Source organism: Anabrus simplex, chromosome 8 (assembly GCF_040414725.1).
Source record: "Anabrus simplex isolate iqAnaSimp1 chromosome 8, ASM4041472v1, whole genome shotgun sequence".
Taxonomy (NCBI): domain Eukaryota; kingdom Metazoa; phylum Arthropoda; class Insecta; order Orthoptera; family Tettigoniidae; genus Anabrus; species Anabrus simplex.
This window is the reverse complement of record NC_090272.1, coordinates 81,038,353-81,048,120: the sequence shown is the minus strand read 5'-3', so window position 1 is coordinate 81,048,120 and position 9,768 is coordinate 81,038,353.

Below are 9,768 nucleotides of genomic sequence, written 5' to 3'. Positions count from 1 at the left end.
ACTGGCTGTAGCTCAATACACCGGTGAGAACTGGCTTGCAATGTGCCAGTCGGCCCAGGCAGGGACTGTGTGCACACGGCTCGGCGCCGGTCGAAGGGGCAGTCAGGGAGTGGGGGAAGCGACTTGCTCAGCTAACTTGCCAGCTGGAACATCAGCCAGTTGGAGTAAATACAGTACAGTACAAGAAGCGAGTCGTGGCAGCGGTGAATCCCTACAGCACAGCGCAGAGTGAGAAAGCACTTGGGTAGATCAAGTACAGTCGCTGCAGCTCCTCTGAAGTATCTGCTATCCTATTCACTAACACAATTTACATTAAACAGTCCAGCATATGAATTCAGATATTGAAATACTTACCGCCTATTCTAAAAGCAACCACATAATCCTAAATCCTCGTAAAACACAAAGTATTACCATAGAAAACTCTAAATTATTACATATAATAAGCAATATCAATCCTCCTCAATCATAAATTACATTGCTGTACCGTAGCTTAGAAATCTAACTAATCTTAGAATATCCATCAATGAGGATCTGACCTGGAAAGAACACGTAACTAATGTATGTAGAAAGGTTCATGCAGCTCTCTGACCCCTGAAACGTCGCCAGAATGCTTTTCCTCAAAATCTTAAATACAAATTAATCGAAGCACTCGTATTCCCAATTTTAGACTACTGCGATACGGTACTAGTCAATTTAAACGCCGAACAAGCTTCGTGACTTCATACATACATACATACATACATACATACATACATACATACATACATACATACATACATACATACATACATACATTATCGTTATAGACCATCATGCCTTTCAGCGTTCAGTCTGCAAGCCTCTGTGAATTTACTAAATGTCGCCACAATCCTCTATTTGCAACTAGTGCTGTGGCCTCATTTAGTTCTATACCTCTTATCTTTAAACCGTTAGAAACTGAGTCTAACCATCGTTGTCTTGGTCTCCCTCTACTCCTCTTACCCTCCATAACAGAGTCCATTATTCTCCTACGTAACCTATCTGCCTCCATTCGTCTCACATGACCCCACCACCGAAGCCGGTTTATGCGTACAGCTTCATCCATCGAGTTCAATCCAGTTCCGAGTACCCTCCTGCCATTGTTCCCACCTGTTTGTATCAGTAATCATTCTCGCTACTTTCATGTCTGTTACTTCTAACTTATGAATAAGATATCCTTAGTCCACCCAGCTTTCGCTCTCGTAAAGCAAAGTTGGTCTGAAAACAGACCGATGTAAAGATAGTTTCGTCTGGGAGCTGATTCCTTCTTACAGAACACAGCTGATCGCAACTGCGAGCTCATGGCATTAGCTTTACTACACTTTGATTCAATCTCACTTCAACGAGCAAAAACCTCATGCATACGAAATGCCTTTCAACTACGATATGACGCTCATGTTACACCATATTTCAAAACATTGGGATGGCTTCGTTTACATGAACGAAGGAATTTTCACCTAATGACACTTGTTTACCAACTGCTCTCGACGAACACTCCTACTTACTTATCTTCTCATTTTCGTTTCCTTTCATCATTATATGAAATTAGAACCCATTCTGGTTCCTTTCTTGAAATCCCGCTAAATCGAACGAATTACTACAATCATTCTTTTTCTAGTTACCGGTACTGCATCGAAACTCTAGAATACACTCCCAATGGACATTCGACACGTTGTCCGACTCGTTGGCTGAATAGTCAGCGCACTGGCGTTCGGTTCAGAGGGTCTCGGATTCAATTCTCGACCGTGGCTGTATCACTCGAAACGGAAATCAACACTTAAAATAATTATCCACTTGGAAAGGAGATACCGTAAACAAGAAAACAAACGAAAAAACAAACAAACGATAAAACTGAGAAGAGTGCACTAGGTTACTTGCCGCCACACGTCACAACATTATTATTATTGTTGTTATTATTAATCTTTAACCCTTGTAGGACCAGCTGAAGATCTTTCTGTACTAAATGCCAAGAAGGATACCATAGTTTGTGCATTGCAAAACATATTTGTAAATACATTTTTGTAAGTGTGGAAAGAAACTGGAAGCATTTTAAAACATTACTGGGGCAATTTCAGTGTTATATTGTAGGTGTGTATTGGTGCTATTCAAAGGTTCTGGATTTGTATCTACAAAGTGTAGGCAAACAATGTGTTCTTACTGCAGTGCTGCTTTTTTTTTTTTTTTTGACTTCAGATCAAGTTGACAGTAACAATATTTTGTTAATTAATTTCAATCTGAACTAAAAAAAAGTGATAATACGGAAAATGAAGTATGGAACATAAATAATGTATTTGCCGTATATAGATTTAGTTTAGACGCTACATATATTTATTTTCAACACTTAGAAAACATTTTTGGTGTATATATAAAATATTGTTTATTTTAACATATTAATTTTATTCCAACTGCTTCCGTTGCTTCCGTTCCGTTGCTTCCGTTCCGTTGCTTCCGTTGCTTTCTCAAGATTTTGAAAAAAGAGTCGTGAAGAAACCTTTATTACGGACTAAGTTATAGGTTTCTGAATGGAGATGTGGAAAATATGCCTCGAACGCCTTCGGTCTTTTTCGCCATACCTCATGCTAAACAGCTGGTCTTCTTAGACGAGCCCTCCTTGAATATACCCGGTCCTAAAAGGGTTAAAAACAACTGCACTTCTACCAAAGGATCTAATAACTTTTCTTAATGTTGTATTGGTACCTTTTCCTAACTATTGTGACGTTTACGTACAATCAAGTCAGTGATGGCTGGTTCCCACAAACTCTAAATGATCTCGCAAACAGCTCGATTGTGGACCAATGTTTAGTACGACTTTCTTGCTTCTAGTATCGTATACTACAGCTGTTTCAATTTGCGCTTCTTCATTATGATGCACGCTGTATATATTAACAGTCTGCTTTACGTCGCATCGACACAGATGGGTCTTATGGCGACGATGGAATAGAAAAGGGCGAGGAGTGGACAGGAAAGGGCCGTGGCCTTAATTAGGGTCAGCCCCAGCATTTGCCTGGTGTGAAAATAAGAAACCACGGAGAAACATCTTCAGGGCTGCCGACAGTGGGGTTCGAACCCACTATCTACCGAATGCAGCTCACAGTTGCGCAAAGTAAGATAGACATCAGCTGTAGCACCTGTACCTCCGTATCACAACACTTATACACTTGTTCTGTACTTTGTGGATATCCTCTAGCTACACCAGCGTCATCTCACTCAACTACGTTTTTCTTTTTCTTTCTGACCTTTTCCCGGTTACCTCGGTTATCTCGGATCGGCACTTTCAATAGATTCAGCTCAGTTCTACAGCCGGATGCATTTCCTGACGCCAAGCCTATGTGGAGGGATGCATTCATTATTGCATGTTTCTTGCAGTGATGTGTGTAGATGAAGGTAAGAGAAACACAAAAACCCAGTCCGCCAGCCAGAAGAATTAAGTATACGCAATTAAAAATCCTCTACCCTGCATGAAATCGAACCCAGGGCCCTCTTAACCGAAGGTCTGTACGCTGAGCCAAGGGGACGGACTCTCACTCAGCAGCATTCTTCTTCTTCTTCCACTGCTTTTTTCCACACATCTGGGGTCGCGGGTGCGAACTGTGTCGCACATGTGGATTCGGTCCTGTTTTACGGCCGGATGCTCTTCCTGACGCCAACCCTATGAGGAGGGATGTAACTATTACTACGTGTTCCTGTGGTGATTGGAAGTGTAATAGTAGTCTGAATTTGAAGAGGAGAGTGTTGGGACAAACACAAACAACCAGTCCCCGAGCCAGATGAATTAATCAAATGCGATTAAAATCCCCGACCCGACCTGAAATCGAACCCGGTACCCCTATGACCAAAGGCCAATACGCTAACCATTTAGCCATGCAGCCGGGCTCTCACTCAGCTACATTAATATCTTAAAAATTCTGTACCTGTAGGTGTTTCCTAATCGAAGTCCCGGAGCTGTTGCAGGAAATACATATATTTCCGTCTACTCTCTACATATTCTGGCGAAAATTTATGCAGCTCGTACACTGATTGTATTCAAAGAGCCGTCGAAATATCTCATTTGGAAGTCTGGAGCTTGCTTGCAGCTAGAACGCACTTTATTTAATTCAGAGTCTCTGTGCAGAAAGCGAAGTAAAGGGATGCTTCAAACATACATTATAAAGGCAAGCTCCACAAAATAAACTCACTATAGCTCATTCCACGTTAAGAAAACAGTATTGCTCTTATGGACCTAGAAGAAATGAATACACCCCCTCTGAGACAACCACAATTCCTCGTGATTAAGGAATATTATACTGTACTTTGTAATGTATTATGAAAGATAGACAAAAAGGATGAGGCACTTTTGCCCGTGAATTATTAAAATAACTAAATAACATTTTCTTTTTCATAAATATATTTGTAAGGGGGAGGCATAATGGCGGGAACAACCATCCCTTCGTTGCCTTCTTTCATTTTCCTTCTTCTGTGTTGCTCTGGTACAAGCCTCGTGTAGTCCCTGACTCTGTGAACCGCCGGCAGCTCACTTCTATAGAGAAATCATCGGCAGTATTTATTTGTTGCGTGTGTGTTTTTAGGCTTTAAATCAGTGCGTAATTGTCTTGTGTTGAGTGAGTGCTATGGAATAAGCCTACGTGTGTTATTTCTTTCTTTAACGTTAATACTATGATCTTCTGTAGAGACAACTACAATATGTATTTGTTGCGTTGGTTTTGTAGCCTTTATTGCCTGGAGAAATTTATTAAATGCAGTTAAATACATCCGTCACCCCTCGAGCCCATAAAAATTATTTGTCTCTTTTCTCCCCCCAATTTGTCTTATACTTCAATACTGAGGTTTTTTTTATGCGCCGTAGTTTGCCTTTGATTCTGAACAAGCCAAAAATAGCCTCTGTAAACCTCTCGTCCCCTTTAGTTTATAAAAATAATTTGTTTCTTCTGCATTTGTCCTGAACTTGAATATTGAATTTCACAAATTTATGTTCCACCGTTTTCCCGTGATGGTGTTGAGCAGAGCCGTTCGATACGGCAACCCTGTTGTCATAAGAGCAATACTGTTTTCTTAATATGGAATGAGCTATAGGAACCATCAAAGCTCCTGTCCACTCTAATAATATCCGACCTTATTGTTAGCGGTTCCTGAACTCTTTCTCTCGAGTATCCATTTCGAGTTGATGTTTTACTAGCTGCACTACCCGTCGCTGGACTTTTGTTGATATTTCCAGTGTTGGGAAGAAATTGAATAAAAGTAATCAGATTACTTGTAACTATTACATTCTTAGGCCCGTATTCACGAACGTCAGTTACTTTTGCTGTTATCTTAGATTACCAAAACTTGTATAATGGCATTATCTCAGATAAGGCTCATTTCCTTATTCACCACAGAATTTATTATCTCGGTTTACCAAAACTAAATTTTCGTTTCATTCTGAATTTGAAACTTAGGCTAAATTTTTCATACGGAAAACAAATGACTACGTGTTGCCGCCACTATCGAAATGTAAACAAGTTATGATTTCATTCGGAGTTTGCAAATAATTGTTTATCATAAATTATGTTCGCTCTTAACAAGAAACGAAAAAGGAAGCCTAGTATGACTTTCCAAGAGAATAAATTGTTGCTGCATTTGGTGACAGAAAGCATTAATATAATCGAGAATAAGAAAACAAATTATAGTCTGCACCTTGTATATTTCACTCAAAACATTTTTTGCTAGTTACTTTACGTCGCACCGACACGGATAGGTCTTATGGCGACGATGGGACAGGAAAGGGCAAGAAGTGGGAAGGAAGCGGCCGTGGCCTTAATTAAGGTGCAGCCCCAGCATTTGCTTGGTGTGAAAATGGGAAACCACGGAAAACCATTTTCAGGGCTGCTGACAGTGGGGTTCGAACCAACTATCTCCCGAATACTGGATACTGGCCGCACTTAAGCGACTGCAGCTATCGAGCTCGGTCTCAAAACATTTAGACATTAAAACGTCATTTAATCGTGTACCGTACAAGATTTAATCAAAAATGCATCTTTTTTTTTTTTTTTTTGCTAGGGGCTTTACGTCGCACCGACACAGATAGGTCTTATGGCGACGATGGGACAGGAAAGGCTTAGGAGTTGGAAGGAAGCGGCCGTGGCCTTAATTAAGGTACAGCCCCAGCATTTGCCTAGTGTGAAAATGGGAAACCACGGAAAACCATTTTCAGGGCTGCCGATAGCGGGATTCGAACCTACTACCTCCCGGATGCAAGCTCACAGCCGCGCGCCTCTACGCGCACGGCCAACTCGCCCGGTAAAAAAATGCATCTTAGGGCGGGCGCATATATACTATTTTAATTGTTCGACAGTTTAGTCGTATCTCAAGTCAACAGCCTGAAATCAGAGTGCGCATACAATCAACACGACTGCTGGTCGACGTAACAGTCATAAGCCAGTCGAGGAGGATTTATGATTATTCAGTCGAACAATCGTGTCGCAGCGCTTTATCCATGGCTTTGCATCAGCGTGTGCATACAATCGACACAACCGTCGAGCAGGAACAACTGTCTATATAGCAGATGATCTATAATTAAGACTGAATTTGACTATGGCATTCTTTTTTTTTTTTTTTTTTTTTTTGCTAGGGGCTTTACGTCGCACCGACACAGATAGGTCTTATGGCGACGATGGGATAGGAAAGGCCTAGGAGTTGGAAGGAAGCGGCCGTGGCCTTAATTAAGGTACAGCCCCAGCATTTGCCTGGTGTGAAAATGGGAAACCACGGAAAACCATCTTTAGGGCTGCCGATAGTGGGATTCGAACCTACTATCTCCCGGATGCAAGCTCACAGCCGCGCGCCTCTACGCGCACGGCCAACTCGCCCGGTACTATGGCATTCAAATGTCCCTCTGTAGATGATAGCTTGGGTAACTAATGGCGTAAGGTCTCAGGATAGGCATTATATCTTTGTACGGTACGTCAAACTAGGACATTCATTAGAATACGTCACCTCAAAAAAGAAACCATCAAATAGATGTTATGAATGAAGTATTCCGCGAAGAAGTGTCGACTGTGGGCAGCTTCGGCTTCTTCAACAACTTCCAAAGTCATCGAAACGTGAGTGCTAAATACAATTAAACCAACAACTATTCCAATGTTTCTATGTATGTATTGAACTTACAGTCGGCTTTTAAAATGTAATTACTCCGAGTTTCTTCTATTATTTATCTACAGTATCATATGCGGATGATGTTATTCTCTATAGAGTAATAAATAAGTTACAAGATTGTGAGCAACTGCAGCGTGACCTCGAAAATGTTGTGAGTTGGACAGCAGGCAATGGAATGTTGATAAACGGGGTTATAAAAGTCAGGTTGTGAGTTTCACAAATAGGAAAAGTCCTCTCAGTTTTAATTACTGCGTTGATGGGGTGAAAGTTTCTTTTGGGGATCATTGTAAGTATCTAGGTGTTAATATAAGGAAAGATCTTCATTGGGGTAATCACATAAATGGGATTGTAAATAAAGGGTAGAGATCTCTGCACATGGTTATGAGGGTGTTTAGGGGTTGTAGTAAGGATGTAAAGGAGAGGCCATATAAGTCTCTGGTAAGACCCCAACTAGAGTATGGTTCCAGTGTACGGGACCTTCACCAGGATTACCTGATTCAAGAATTGGAAAAAATCCAAAGAAAAGCAGCTCGATTTGTTCTGGGTGATTTCCGACAAAAGAGTAGCGTTACAAAAATGTTGTAAAGTTTGGGTTGGGAAGAATTGAGAGAAAGAAGACGAGCTGCTCGACTAAGTAGTATGTTCCGAGCTGTCAGCGGAGAGATGACGTGGAATGACATTAGTAGACGAATAAGTTTGAGTGGCGTTTATAAAAGTAGGAAAGATCACAATATGAAGATAAAGTTGGAATTCAAGAGGACAAACTGGGGCAAATATTCATTTATAGGAAGGGGAGTTAGGGATTGGAATAACTTACCAAGGGAGATGTTCAATAAATTTCCAATTTCTTTGAAATCATTTCGGAAAAGGCTAGGAAAGCAACAGATAGGGAATCTGCCACCTGGGCGACTGCCCTAAATGCAGATCAGTATTGATTGATTGATTGATTTATTTATTTATTGATTGATTGGAGGACTTAGCAAGTACTGAAACATTTACGAAGGATCAAGAAACTGCATTGTGTTAATTCAGACCAATACTTTTTGGTGACAAGTGAAAATGATTGTTTTAAGTTATGTTTTTTGGTATATGGACATGGAAAAATTATGTTCTTTTTACAATGTACATGTTACACAAGATGATAAATAATCAAGGATTCTAGTTTATGTCAATTTTTATCGTCATTCCCTTCGATTCCTCCTCCTCACATATAACATATCTAGACAGACCAATACTTTTTTGAGCCACTTTACGTATAAATGATTCAAATATTAATAATATATTGGCAGGGCGGACCAAACAATCACCCGTTGTACATTATTGTTATTACGAGTCAATACGGACCAATTAAGGACCGATATGGTCAAGTTTGTCGACTGAGCAAAACCCCGCTCACCGAGTTTATTAGAGGCGGAAAACTAACCTTAGTTGAGTTGATGCCAATACGGAAAAAAAAAAAAAAAAAAAAAAAAAAAAAAAAAAAAAAAAAAAAAAAAAAAAAAAGAGATTTATAAGTTGTCAAAGATTGTATGTAGGCGAGAGAAGATAAGGCATATTTTAGGTCAAAGACTACATGAAAGCAACTGAAAAGACTCCTGCCATCTGTTGAGAATGCTGTAAAACATTTTTCCAAAGATATTATAATACGCGAGAATATGTCGGGCGATCGCAAAATGAACACTGCAGCTGAACGAGAATTTCTCGGGCAGTCACGTTATGGGCAAGTGCGTGCAGCCCGAGATTGTCTCGGACGTGCTACTGAAGAGATTTATGAGTGATTCCGATATGAATTTCATAAATTACACAGCATGAAATAGTTATGCTTTCTACTGATTTTTTGTGGATGGTGACCAATAATTGTTCTACTGCATTTTCAGGCATAATGATAAGATTCGCTTCACTTTTTGAAAACTATCGATTACTATCGATAGTAGAGCTCAAACCAAGACCAACTACAATGTAGTCGGAAAATATCAATGGCGATTACTATCGATAGTTTGCCGCCTCTAGTGTTTATATTGTGCTCGAACTCGTTGGTCATAGTGTTAATCTCTACATGTTTAGTTGTTTCTTGCTCCTTTCATGTATGCCCCTTCTCCACCGCTAGGTGGCAATAAGATTCCGAACTCGCGATTGATTCGACTTTACTCTTTTCTTTATCTCCGATTTGTTTTTTCCCCTTGGATTGTGCATTGTAAAGTGGAGGAGAAAATGCAGGCTTAAATTTATCAGGTAACATTGTTATACTAATTCGTGTCTTACGTTCGCTTTAAGCACATGCCGATGTGAGGACTCCCTTTCGACGTCCTATTTTATTTCTTTATAATAATTTATTTAATGCGCACAATGTGCAAAGAATTGATATACAAAATATTAATCTTCGTTACAAAATTTCACCAGTGATTCCGATCGCTGTTTACAACTTAAAACATGGTACCTAGTGCAGTGTGCACCACATCTTGAACATACACAGTTCAAACCTGGTTCATGGTAATGCTTTATATTACATAGTTTATAATGGAACCCATGAACGGAGAATCTTGTCAGCAAGTGTCGACATTTTATTTCTTTATAAGGTAAGACTAGTGATGGCAACACTTTTCAAAATATCGATATATCGGT